Source organism: Trichomycterus rosablanca, chromosome 2 (assembly GCF_030014385.1).
Source record: "Trichomycterus rosablanca isolate fTriRos1 chromosome 2, fTriRos1.hap1, whole genome shotgun sequence".
Classification (NCBI taxonomy): domain Eukaryota; kingdom Metazoa; phylum Chordata; class Actinopteri; order Siluriformes; family Trichomycteridae; genus Trichomycterus; species Trichomycterus rosablanca.
In genome coordinates this window covers 7,649,322-7,662,937 of record NC_085989.1, presented here as the reverse complement: position 1 = coordinate 7,662,937, position 13,616 = coordinate 7,649,322, and the positions used below count along the sequence as shown (strand labels likewise).

General features: G+C 35.5%; 1 protein-coding gene across 1 annotated transcript in view; it reads left to right on the top strand.

Moving 5' to 3' along the window:
* The first annotated feature begins 12,071 nt into the window (after nt 1-12,071).
* The window catches only part of LOC134329349 (growth factor receptor-bound protein 10-like), a 63,270-nt gene continuing 61,725 nt past the window's right edge, over nt 12,072-13,616 (top strand). Inside the window, exon 1 of the mRNA XM_063010586.1 lies at nt 12,072-12,211. The gene's annotated coding sequence lies outside the window, so the exon portion shown is untranslated. The remainder of the gene's footprint in view (nt 12,212-13,616) is intronic.

Sequence of the window (13,616 nt, the reverse complement as noted above, 5' to 3'; positions counted from 1 at the left end):
GAGAAATCTTAACCTCAAACCCATTGAGCACCTTTAGAATTTGGATTTGGAATAGATTTCACAAATGCTTAAGTGCAGAGGGCCAAAAATATATTGAAATTTTTTTTTTTTTACTAAAGTTTTACTAATAATTTGATGACATTTCAACAAATACAATTAAAGCAAATACATCCATAATACCTGCATATTTAATCTGTATGTTTGTATGTGTTTGTATTTAGAATGTTAAGGGGTTACTGCATTTCGTTGCCTTGCACCTGTACTGAGCAATGACAATAAAGTTGAATCTATCTATCTATCTATCTATCTATCTATCTATCTATCTATCTATCTATCTATCTATCTATCTATCTATCTATCTATCTATCTGTCTGTCTGTCTGTCTGTCTGTCTGTCTGTCTGTCTGTCTGTCTGTCTGTCTGTCTGTCTGTCTGTCTGTCTGCCTGCCTGCCTGCCTGCCTGTCTGTCTGTCTGTCTATCTATCTATCTATCTATCTATCTATCTATCTATCTATCTATCTATCTATCTATCTATCTATCTATCTATCTATTAAAGAGGCCCTTTTGTCTCAATATCAGAATTTTGCCACCTTTGCTTTTGTGCTTTTTTTTATAGTCATATAGTCACTGTGTGTAATTAAGTGAGAGTGAGTGTCTTGCTATGGAATAAATTAATACATGATTACATTGATACCTCCATGTATTTCTTCCTTTTGCTCCAAAAAAAAACATTAGTAGTGGTGAAGCAGATCTGTTAAATAACTCTGTACCTGATGTATTTGCAATTATTTTGTTTCATTTAGATGCTTCATAGCATTTTCTTCTTGGGGCACATTAATGAATTTCCTTTGCAACCCAGAGACTTTTTCAAAAAAGAAGTTTTTGAAATTGTGAAGGTGAACTTTCCTGAGCCATTCAAAAAGTACAACAGTCACTTGCCGACCCGTACTCCTTTTTCTGTTCTACTGAGCATGGTGAGTCAAAAGTGCATAGATTAACTTTCTATAACTGTCTTTTATTTGCTTGTGTGCTGTCAAAATCTATAAAGAGCAATAAAAAATATTAATAAATATACAATAAAAATGATAATAAAAATACATATTGTGGTATGGTATGGAGTATGATATTCCTAATGTGCTATGTTTTTGATCATTTCAGATAAAGGAACTCTACTGCACTGAAGAGAGAATAAAAGAGGAACTTCTGCTTCTTCTGAAAAAACTGAATTTTCCAAACCCTCTTCACAAACCAGGAAATAAGTACCAGCAATTATACACACTGGAGTCAACAGTAATCTGTGTGTGTTCTGGTTTTGGTTCTCAGAAATATTATGGAGCATCACTATCCTGCAGAGGAGAAGCTGCAAAGAGAATAATGATTGATGTGTCCTGCCTTAAAACATGGCACGAGTACGTAGCTCATGCAGTCATGTCATTTTATCCAGACGAAGCTTCTGGTGACACTATCACCTTCCCTCAGTCATTGAGATGCCAAGCATATGTTCGAAACTGGTCGAAAAATGTTTATGAAAAAAGGCGGCCATGTTTAAACTGTAAGAACTTGTTTAATTTACAGAATGCAGAAACAGAAAGAAATTATTATCCCTATGGGAACTGTGCTGAGACTGAGTGCCTGAGCAAACTACTGTTTAATGATCAGAAAATGCAAAAGGAGACAGAGATTAACAATCATACAGAAGTAAACCTAGAGGACCTCAGAAGTTTAACTAAAGAACGCTTGATCAATTATGTTGGCATTAATTACATACTTTTTTATAAGCCAGAGCCAATTATTTTTGATTGATTTTGCTCAGTGATCCAAATATAATTTTGAAATTTTAAGAAAGAATGGGCGCAAGGAAGAAATATTGGACAGAGGTAAATGACATTTAAAAAACATTGGTTAACTTGGGTGGCACAGCAGTCTGATAAACTTGCCTGGTCGGACATACTACAGACGCACGTCTTCCTTGGCCAGTACAACAGAATTACAAAATATTGAAAATCCTTGATTGATCACAGTAAAGAAATCTGAGAGCACTCCTCAAGATTTTTGGATCATTGTTTTGCAAATAGATCCATCATGATCCAACTTCTTTTAGATTCCTGGCAGGGGCAACCAGATTATCATTTAGGTTCTTCTATGAAATCTATGTATCTGTACTAGGATTAGTATTAGGTGAGATTTTTTTTATAAGCATTCCAAAAGGGTTAGTTGCCAAAATGCTCTATTTTTGTTCCATGTAACAAAGGGTCCAGTTCCATTAGAGTTTAGTAAATTCCAGGTGCTTTAGTTTGTGTTTAATTAAAAGAAAAGGCTTTCTTCTGGTGTGCAATCCAAATCTTTTTGGTTATGGAAATTTAGTGACTACAAAACGTTACCATCTCATGCAATTTCCACACATGATCCTTAAATGAATGTACTACTTTACTTATTTAAAAAAAATAGTGTAACCATACAGATGTTTTTATTTTAAATATATATTAACCAGTCACCAATCATTCTGGAGTTAACTGTATAAACTGTGATGACTGTTTTATTCAGACTTTGATGGTTTGCTAGCAAAGTTGGTTTATTTATTCAAATAAATTTGAAAAATTTGAAAAAAAAATTCTGTTTGTACTACATCAATATTTTTATATTAAAATTACTGAAACTCTGCTCTGCTTCTTTTCATTTGTATTTGTAACATAAGAAACCAGTATAATTTCTCTCAATAATAGTTATGGTAATGTTTTTTGTACAGTGTACAGTTTGCAAAAACAAAAAATAAAGTTTTTATAATAATAATAATATCTAACTTGTTCTTTGGGTCAATGATTTCCAGTTGTTAAAAAGGTTAAACTAATGGCATCTAATTAAATTCAATGATTTTTTAAAAGCCTGGAACGGTGGCTTAGTGGGTAGCACTGTCGCCTCACAGCGAGAAGGTCCTGAGTTCGATACCCAGGCGAGGCGGTCCGGGTCCTTTCTGTGCGGAATTTGCATATTCTCCCCATGTCTACGTGGGTTTCCTCCGGGAGCTCAGGTACCCTCCCACAGTCCAAAAAACATGCAGTCAGTTACATTGAATTATCCTATAAGTGAATGTGTGTGTGTGTGTATGTGTCTGCTCTGTGATGGACTGGCGTCCCGTCCAGGGTGTTACTGTGTACCTTACGGCCATTGAAAAGCTGGGATAGGCTCCAGCACCCCTTGCGACCCTAATTGTATAAGCGGATAAGAAGATGAATGAATGAATGAATGAATGCTTTTAAGCATCTACATAGGTGTAAAATTGAATGTGAAATGTTTCTACTTGGCTTAAGGGGCAATAACTACAGTATTTAATAGTTAACATTAGATATACCACCCCACATTTTCTAGGGTTAGGGTTAGGGACAGACTTTCATTTTTGAACGCTTATATTTGCTTGAATACCAAAATCACATGTAACCTTTACTGTGATTGATTGAAAATGGTGCCTGATTAAATAATATAAAAAAATAACAGTACAGTGTAAAAAAGCAAAACAAATATAGCATAACCTGGCAGAAAGTAATCTACTACAAAAGTGTTATTAACTTTTCGTTCTTTTTCAGTTTGACTCTTCATCTTTTATATTTAATTTCAGTTATCTATAATTAAAAAAGTAGCATTAAGTTGGGACAGCACAGGGATGGCACATCATTCCCTTGGTTTAATGTAGTTGAAATTAATTAAAGCACATGATAGGCACAAATTTTAAGCTTGATTCACTCTGTTGGCATAAAATAAATCCTCTCACTTTGAGACATCTCTGTATTTTTATCTTTCTGTAAAAACATGACATATTCATTAAGACAAACTCACCATTACTTATTTTTAAATCAATTTCAAGATGTACAATCACATTCAGAAAATCAGGGGATTTTCTGCTTTAGGATCCTAGTAAACAGATCTGACACATTAGCAGTGTCTTGGTTGGGATGAGAACTGCAGTCAAATCAGCTATAGATAAATAAATACACTGTCAAGTACCTTTTTATATAAAAGGTACTTTTATAATAATACTCCACCAAAGTATGACAGCACTGTTGGGTATGTACAGTATGAGCAGGTCTGCACAGGCAGTTCGCATTCATAACTAAATTAAACTGGGTTTGTCTAAGATTCCTGGTGAGGGTGGGGAGCTTCATGTTGACACAAGTCTAATGTTAATGTAAAGGAATGTCGACAACCCTCCTAATTTTTTTACTTTTAATGTTTGAACCACATCCTTTGCTAACGTATAAAAATTGTTTGCTTTTAATTTAGAGGCAGCAGTTTGGAGATATCCTTTCCTGTTCCAGTATGATTGTGTTATTGCGCAAAAAGCAAATTTATAAAGAAATGAAGTGGAGGAACTTCAATGGCCTGTACAGAACCCTAATCTCAACACTACTAAGACCTTTGGTATGAATTAAAAAGCTGTGAACCAGACCAACTTATCCATAATCAGGGTCTGACCTCACCAATGCTCTTTTGACTTAATGGGCACAAAATTCGAAATCCTGTGAGAAAATAGCAGTTTAGTAGTACTATAGTACTATAGTACAGTATAGTAGATAGTAGTTGCCCATAGTGTTGACATGGAATGTCCAACAAGCTTATAATCAGGTATCCACATACTTTTAGTCATAAAATGAGAGATAGAATTCATAAATACATTGAGAAATAATGCTTTTTGTACCTTTATTATTCCAATAAATGTGTGAAAGCTCTATACAAATAAATGTGACGTGTGTTGGCCTGACTAAAGCTTAGTAATACTTAATAACATTCAGTGCTGTTTCGTCCTGTCTGGTTTAACTGGTTCTTGTTGGGTACAGGTAGTGTTAGGCATGTGGTGCATTAACAGTATCATATATCAACTAAGATAGGCAGTTTCATAAAACCTGTTTATATGAGTCAGTTTTCTTTTTTCTTTGTTTCAAAATGACATAATATTCAAAATGTATCATAAAAATAATCATTGATTCAAAATGAAAAGAAGCTGCTGTGAATGTATTTGCTGCATAGCCATACAGGGTGCTGGGTAACCAGGTTTAACCCTCGTCTTTGTAAAATGTCTATGAGAAGTTCGGATAGATCAACAACCTGGACATTACTGCCCTGTGCCCAGTGTTTTAGTGTAGGCTCCAGACCCAACTTGATCTTAGTCAGTGGTTACTGTAGATGAATATACAACGTGTGCATGTGTATGTGTATGTACAGGAAGTAAGATAATAATTAGGTTAACAGGTATCAGAATTGTATCTGGTTATCTTGTGATGTGTGCCTTGTTAGATTCTTAAAGATAAATCTATATCTTGTATTATTTTAGTTAATTTGAATATGACAAATTATTGTAAACGATTTTTAAAACGATGCTACAACAATGGAAACAGCGGCCTCTTCTGGTACGAACATTTACTTCACATGCATAGTAATTTACTTTTTCAAGCTTAAATGTCTGTTTTCTGAAGTTTTTTTTTTAAAAATAAGACCTAAATTCAAGTCAATTTATTAGTAAATCACTTTTTATGATAAAAAAAGTTTAAAAGGGGTTTGCAAAGACCCAGGTCCACAATCCCTAATCAGTAGTTGTCAGAAAAAAAATCCCTCTATAAAATAAAGTGACCATTAAAAATAAAACACGAATTTAATTAACCAAAATAAAATTAGGATGGCATGGTGGTGCACTGCATATCACTGTTGTCTCACAGCAAAAAGAGCCAGGTTCTGTGTGGTTTACATGTTCTCCCTGTGTACACTTGAATTTTCTCCGATTATACCGGTTTCCTCCCACTCTGAGTATAAGCAACTCTACTCTCATTTGTCATTGTTTGTCTATGGTCATTGTATGTCTGTATGCTTAATTTTATGCTCCTTTTAGTAATGGACTGTATCCAAAACAGCTGAAACATGTGTGTATTCTAAAATGTACATATGGTTAAAGAAAACTGGCCCATTTTGAACACCACTTGCTGTTTACAGTGTTTACATTGTTCCAGGCCTTATTAATTTATTTATTTACTTAATTTTACTAAAGACTTTATCTTGGTTATGGTCCCTGACCGTAGATTTTTTTTACACCATCACACAAAATCCTGTGGAAAGACTTCCCAAAAGAGTGAAGCCTGTTACAGCTGCAATGGTAAGGGTGTGGGGGCTGTGTCCATATTAATGCCCAAATAGTGTATGTAGCTTTCCTAAAACTACCCAGATACAGTATTACATGACATGTCTAGTAGTAAACATGATTGTTAAGATGTAAAACCAAAGTTTTTCAGTTTTAGTGCCATCTTCTGTCTTGTGATGGGATTTGAAGTTCAGTAATTCTGCCTATTTTATTTTAAACACAGTAGTATTAACGCTTCTAGCTGCCTTTATGTAAAGAAAAAAGCAATTTTTGTCGTTGTTACCTAATAACACTAGCACAGCTTTCACATGGCTAACTGTCCTTATTTTTACAGATATGTTGGATAGTTTAAGATTATTGCATTTATTTATGGGTATTTATTTTGTCTGGCAAAAAAAGCTGGAAGTGAAAACTTTGTTAAGTTGTAAAATAGGATGTTTGCATGCTAGAATGTTAGAATGCACACACAATTTTAGTATATTAAAGTATATAAAAATATAATTATTTTATGTATAATAAATAATAATAAATAAACAATTATAATAAATTATATACGTCACAAATAAAAAAATAAAAAAATAAAAACTTTTATTTTAGTGAATACAGCTAATTTGTATTGTCATTTAGAGTACCATCTTCTGGAGCTACCGGTACCACCAGTGGTACTAATTCAACAGTTTATGACCCTCATGAAAACAGATGTGGCTAAAATATTGGTAATGTTAACAATTTATCCCTCCTTTACAAAAAAAACAGACTGGATTGTCACAAATCCACCAAAAGTTGGGCCAGTAACCCTAAATGTCTGGGACTGGGTATAGCCATTGTTGAACATCCTTTGGTCATATTTATCCCTATAGATAAATAATAACTTTTGGCCTGTCGTTCTTTTTACTGACACTAGAGGGCGACAAAAAAGCTTCTTTAATTTAACCCTTTACAGTCCAACACATTAAATAAGCAGGTATAAACGGTATATTTGTACTTGTTGATTGTCTATATATATATATATATATATATATATATATATATATATATATATATATATATATATATATAAAATAAGGTAACATATCATGGGTGTCTAAGCTGTCCAATCTATTTATTACATTTACATTTTCGGCTTTTAGCAGACGTCTTCATCCAAAGCGACTTGCAGTATAGTCTAAGCAATTGAGGGTTTAAGGGTTTACAATAGTACTAACACAGATTAAGACCCTAATCAAAAAAGATGTGGCTAAAATATTGGTAATATTAGCAATTTATTAGAATTTGGACCCCTCCTTTCAAAAAAAGACTTATCAGAAATCCATAAAAAGTTGGGCCAGTAACCCTAAATGTCTAATTTCAGTAGGACTCTTGCATATCTGTACTGGACGTATGGATCTATTGTTGCACACCCTTTGGTCATGTTTATCTCTATACATAATAACTTCTGGCCTGTCGTTCTTTTTACCAACACTAGAGGGCGACAAAGAAGCTTCTTTAATTTAACCCTCACCATTCCAACACACTGAATAAGCAGGTAAAAACGAGTATAAACGATTTATTTGTACTTGTTGATTGTCTATATATATAATAATAAGGTAAACTATTATGGGTGTCTAAGCTGTCTAATCTATTTATTACATTTACATTTTCAGCATTTAGCAGACGCCTTTATCCAAAGCGACTTACAGTATACAGTCTAAGCAACTGAAGGTTAAGGACCTTGCTTAAGGGCCCAATAGTGGCAACATGGCAGTGGTGGGGTTTGAACCAGCGACCTTCTGCTTACTGGTCTAGTACCTTAACCACTACAACTGCCCTATTTATTATTTATGACTTGATTGTTTTATAAACCAGGGCAGAAATATTTTCTTAACTGACAAATTTTAGAATTAATAACCGTATGGGAAGTTTATGTCATGGCATCTTTAGATTTATTTCAGTGACTGTTGTGTAAATGACGCACGCACCCACACAGTCCAGCGACAGACAGGCGCTTATACATTTCCTGCTACTTAAAACGGCACAGCATTATTGTTTCTGAAGTATATATTTGTGTGGGAGCACAGAAACAGTTGCTAAGAGGGAAGTCCTGCTTGGCTTTTAACCCACCACACTTTCCATACAAACAGACCTGACATCCTCCAGCACATCCGTGTTCAATTCAACCCCTTTACACAACATGTGATTGGGCCCAAACCATGCACACAAAATGGGACACCCCAAAATCTTGTAAAAAGTCATTTAAAAAGAGTGGAAGCTGTTACAGCCATGAAGAGGCAACTCTACATAATGCTCATGGATTCAAAATAAGGCGTCCAACAAGACTCAGGTGTTCACATACTTTTGGCCATATTATGTTTGAAAATCGTTTTCTATGTAATTGTTGACTTATTGACTGTGTTAATAGATTTTATTAATATGTTTTCCTTTCATTTGTCAGCTGTCTGAAGATTCAGGGCCTGTTCGTAAATGTGTGGAAGTGCTGGACGTTTGGATATTGGGAAAGGAAGCAGGCTCAGGTGCTGCATCCAGCATTTACAACAAAAATCAATGTGTGACATTTATATAAAAGCTTTTTGTCGATGTAGAAGTTCTCATTACAGTTGTTTACAGCCTTCAATTGCCTCTTGTAAACCCTAAAGCAAGATATAGAGCAGACAGGGACCCTCACCATGTTACACTTTTTGCATGGTGACGCAGCAGAGAATTGGACATCAAATTCAGTGTAAAACATGACGTTAAAATCCTAATCAAACAAACAAACAACTATTAGACCATAATTTGATTGATGTGTAAACAAACCTCGTTGAGAATTAATTATTTTTTCTTAGTCCATGTATAGTAACTTCACAAAAAATACAGTAAATATTGTATTACACCTAAACAGAACATGAGATCAGCCATATTTAGTTGCATATTCCTGCTTTTACACAAAATCTGAAATGTACATGATATATTTTATAATTACAACAAAAATTCATTGATCTATTTTTGTATAATGGGCATTAGAATGACTGAATTCCATTTTGAATTAAAATAAAATTCCTAAACTAATTATAGCACAAACATTTAAAAATAAAGTTTCCAGCCATCCGACTGGGCTGGACGGCTACATGAACAACGATTGGCTGTTGTTCACAGGGTGGGATAAGCCGGACCAGGGTTCCTCATAACTGGTGCAGTTACGACCTCTGCTGCACAGAGTTAGGAAATAATGCTGATCAGGGTGTGGCTCTACGTGCACAAGGCTGATCTGCATACGAACTCGCCTCATGCAGGTGAAAAGATGCAGTTGGTACTGCTCATGTGTTGTAGGGGACGCGTGTCAGTTAAGCTCCTCAGTCAGCAGTGGAGGGTTGTATCGGTAGAGGTAAAGCGGAACACAATCAGGGTAATTGGATATGACTAGATTAGGGGAGAAAATTGGGGGAAAAATCTGAGAAAAATATATTTTTAAAGTTGATCCTTTTTTAAAGTTGTGTTGAAAGGAATTTTATGTTAAGCACTGAGACTAATTATCTTTATTATTTTTTCATTTCTTCATTTTAGAGTTCATGATTGACATGATGGCAGGCAGAGTGGCGTGGCATCTACTCCAACATGGGCCAAATCAAACAGGGCATGGGCCTCAGCTTTTGAACATGTTTTATTTAGTATTTCCAGGCCTTGTACTTTCCACCACCAGAAACAATGTGGGTTTGAGGCTCCCAACTTTCTCTCTGCCAGTTCCCGGCAGGAATTACAGGAATTCTGAGTTATTAGCAAGAACAATATTATGTTCTGTGAATCAGAGAATTGCTAAAGAAAATAAAAATAAGGGAACTACAAGTGACTTTTTCAAAGGAAGCTGTACATGCCACACGGTTCAGGCACATAAACTTCAATTGAGGGGAAGGATTTTAAAGGGTGATCAAGCCAAGGTTGCGTTCCCAGAACTCAGAAAGCACTCTTTTGTGGCCAAGCACACACTGTTCAGGAATTTTAAGGCACAGCCCTGCTAGTATGGCTGCCTCATAATGTTCTGTGCACTTGACCCTTGCTATCAAATGGGATTATTTATTTTACTAGAAATTCAGACTTTGGAGTTCAAAATTATGGCACTTTGCATGAGCTGAATTTATACATTTATAGACTTAGTAGTTGCAACTTGGGTTACAAATACTAACCCACAAAACCCCATAGAGGGTGAGGTACTAAAAGAGCTAGAAATATTAAATACATATATATATATATATATACAGTGTATCACAAAAGTGAGTACACCCCTCACATTTCTGCAAATATTTTATTATATCTTTTCATGGGACAACACTATAGACATGAAACTTGGATATAACTTAGAGTAGTCAGTGTACAGCTTGTATAGCAGTGTAGATTTACTGTCTTCTGAAAATAACTCAACACACAGCCATTAATGTCTAAATAGCTGGCAACATAAGTGAGTACACCCCACAGTGAACATGTCCATGGCTTTCTTGTGCGTCAGCTTCCTTCTGGGATGACGACCATGCAGACCGAGTTGATGCAGTGTGCGGCGTATGGTCTGAGCACTGACAGGGTGACCTCCCACGTCTTCAACCTCTGCAGCAATGCTGGCAGCACTCATGTGTCTATTTTTTAAAGCCAACCTCTGGATATGACGCCGAACACGTGGACTCAACTTCTTTGGTCGACCCTGGCGAAGCCTGTTCCGAGTGGAACCTGTCCTGGAAAACCGCTGTATGACCTTGGCCACCATGCTGTAGCTCAGTTTCAGGGTGTTAGCAATCTTCTTATAGCCCAGGCCATCTTTGTGGAGAGCAACAATTCTATTTCTCACATCCTCAGAGAGTTCTTTGCCATGAGGTGCCATGTTGAATATCCAGTGGCCAGTATGAGAGAATTGTACCCAAAACACCAAATTTAACAGCCCTGCTCCCCATTTACACCTGGGACCTTGACACATGACACCAGGGAGGGACAACGACACATTTGGGCACAATTTGGACATGTTCACTGTGGGGTGTACTCACTTATGTTGCCAGCTATTTAGACATTAATGGCTGTGTGTTGAGTTATTTTCAGAAGACAGTAAATCTACACTGCTATACAAGCTGTACACTGACTACTCTAAGTTATATCCAAGTTTCATGTCTATAGTGTTGTCCCATGAAAAGATATAATGGAATATTTGCAGAAATGTGAGGGGTGTACTCACTTTTGTGATACACTGTATATGTACAGTATATACATACAATGTTAAATATCATGCTGTTATTAATTAAATACAAGTCAAAGGTATTTGTATTAGTGTCCGTTTTATATCTAGATTTCTCCGACTGCTCCTACTGATGGCAGGTGAATTATTGCTATTATAATTATTATTGTTATTTATTATTATTTGTTATTACTTTATTATTATCTAATATCATTTTAGTTTTATTACAGATTAATCTATAATTACCAAACCCTTCATTAGGTAGCCATACAGTATCTGGTACATACAATCAATGAAGCTTTACCTACCATGCAGATGGAATTTGTGGGTATAAAATTACTGGCTGTAGCCCATCAGCTGCTCTGTACACTTTGTCACCCCTCCCCATCTCCTATTTATTAATCAAAAGGGACCCTGAGAATGGTCCACCACCCAAATAACATCTGATCAAGGGGTAACAAAGTGAGATATAAAATAATACAATTATTTCTAAAATAATAAGTGAAATACTATGAAATAATAAAAACAGCTTGGTCAGGGTTATCCATCCTTTTGCCCACATGGTGCACAGGTACTTTACAAGTGAATGTAAATCTTGAAAGGTTTAACTAGAAAGAAATAACAGTGGATTTATCTAGTATGGTTCAGCATGTTCTCCACCTAGTGTTCATTTGAAGGGTTAAAGGAGGCGGACACGGTTGTGAACAGTCGGGTAATAAAGTGGTGGAGGTGTGGACTGTGACTGACTGACTGAACTGTTCCTAAACCGCATGTGTGAGAGAAGATCAGCTGAACCGCAGATTATTATGAACTGTTCCTAATTACAGACACTGAGAGATCCAACAACCCAAACACTTCAGGATCCACCAAGCTGCTATTTATGTCAACTCGCTGTTTCCAAGGTGAGTTTCCAAAACGTGTTGCATGTTTAATGTTTTAAACATTATATATATATTATATATACATAATACTGTAATATTAACAGAGATATTACAATATTAGCTCTATAGTTTATATGTGTTTGGCAGAAGGACTTCATGCTAGTTTGTTTATTCAGCTTTACGTTAATAAGCAGTAACAAGCACATTGGCTTCTGAATAACTTTAACAGGATAAATGAATGAACTCGAAAATGTGTTTAATAGAAATATAAAATGTTGCACGCACATTGCTCGTGCTTGCTGTGTTTATTGTTTACAAACATCTTGGCGTGATGATACTTCAGTGTATTTTTAGTCACTGCTGACACTTAAACAGCTAGATTTACAGAGCTGTGCAGCATGTTTGTAACACACCTCTTAACACTTGATGGCACAACTGATCCGTCAGTGCAAACAAATACAGTAGTACCTTGTAACTCAACGTCCCCTAAACTCAAAATCTTTGAAACTCAACGCCTTTCGTCGAGAAAGTTGTACCACTTAACTCAACGTTTACCTTAAACTCGTGTTTAGTTTATTTATTTCTTTATTAATTTTAAATGAATAATGAACAGCCGCTTTGTTCAGCGCTTGGCTTGAGTCTGCGGTAAAACGTCATCAAAGTGAGCATATGAGACGAATCTGCATTTGTTCCACGCTGAAAGCGTCAACATGTATATGTGTTTAGCTGTATTTTCCTCCTGTTTCACTTTTAAACTTGTGTTATTGCTCAGGGTGCTGAGAATCAGCTTTTCCAAGAGAGTCTCAAATAACCGTTAAAAATAATCGTTAAAAATAACACCTTAACATGGCTTGATGTATTAAAAGAACGACATACAAACACTAAACATCTCTTAATTATTACTGATCATAAGTTCTCTTTACTAATGTAATTCCTCACTCGTTTTAGTACAATAAGCCACGTTAAGCTTTGTGCACCAGCACACTTTATAGAAATAATGGCACAGCCAGCGAAAAAAGCTATTGTGCCACTTCTCATGTGAACGTGCCTTTACTGAACCGAATACGGTATTCCAAGATCAAGCATCTCCACGATTAAGAAGCGTAAGGAAACAATAAAGATATAGGTAATGTACAGGTTTTGTTGTATTATTTATTGCTTTTTAACTGTTTTCAATTGTATTTCAGTGTTTTTTATATTATATTTGTGTTATAAATGTCAAAAACAACCCTATTATTTTACATAAGCCTAAAATATATGCATTTCCACGAGACCCATACATCATGGGAAAAATACCTTGAAACTCAACACCTTTTAAACTCAACACCACTCCCAGATTGACGCTGAGTTTCAAGGTACCACTGTACATGCAAGCAAGTTCTGCCAGTCTGATTTGTCTAAACAGGGGCAGTCACAATATGTATGG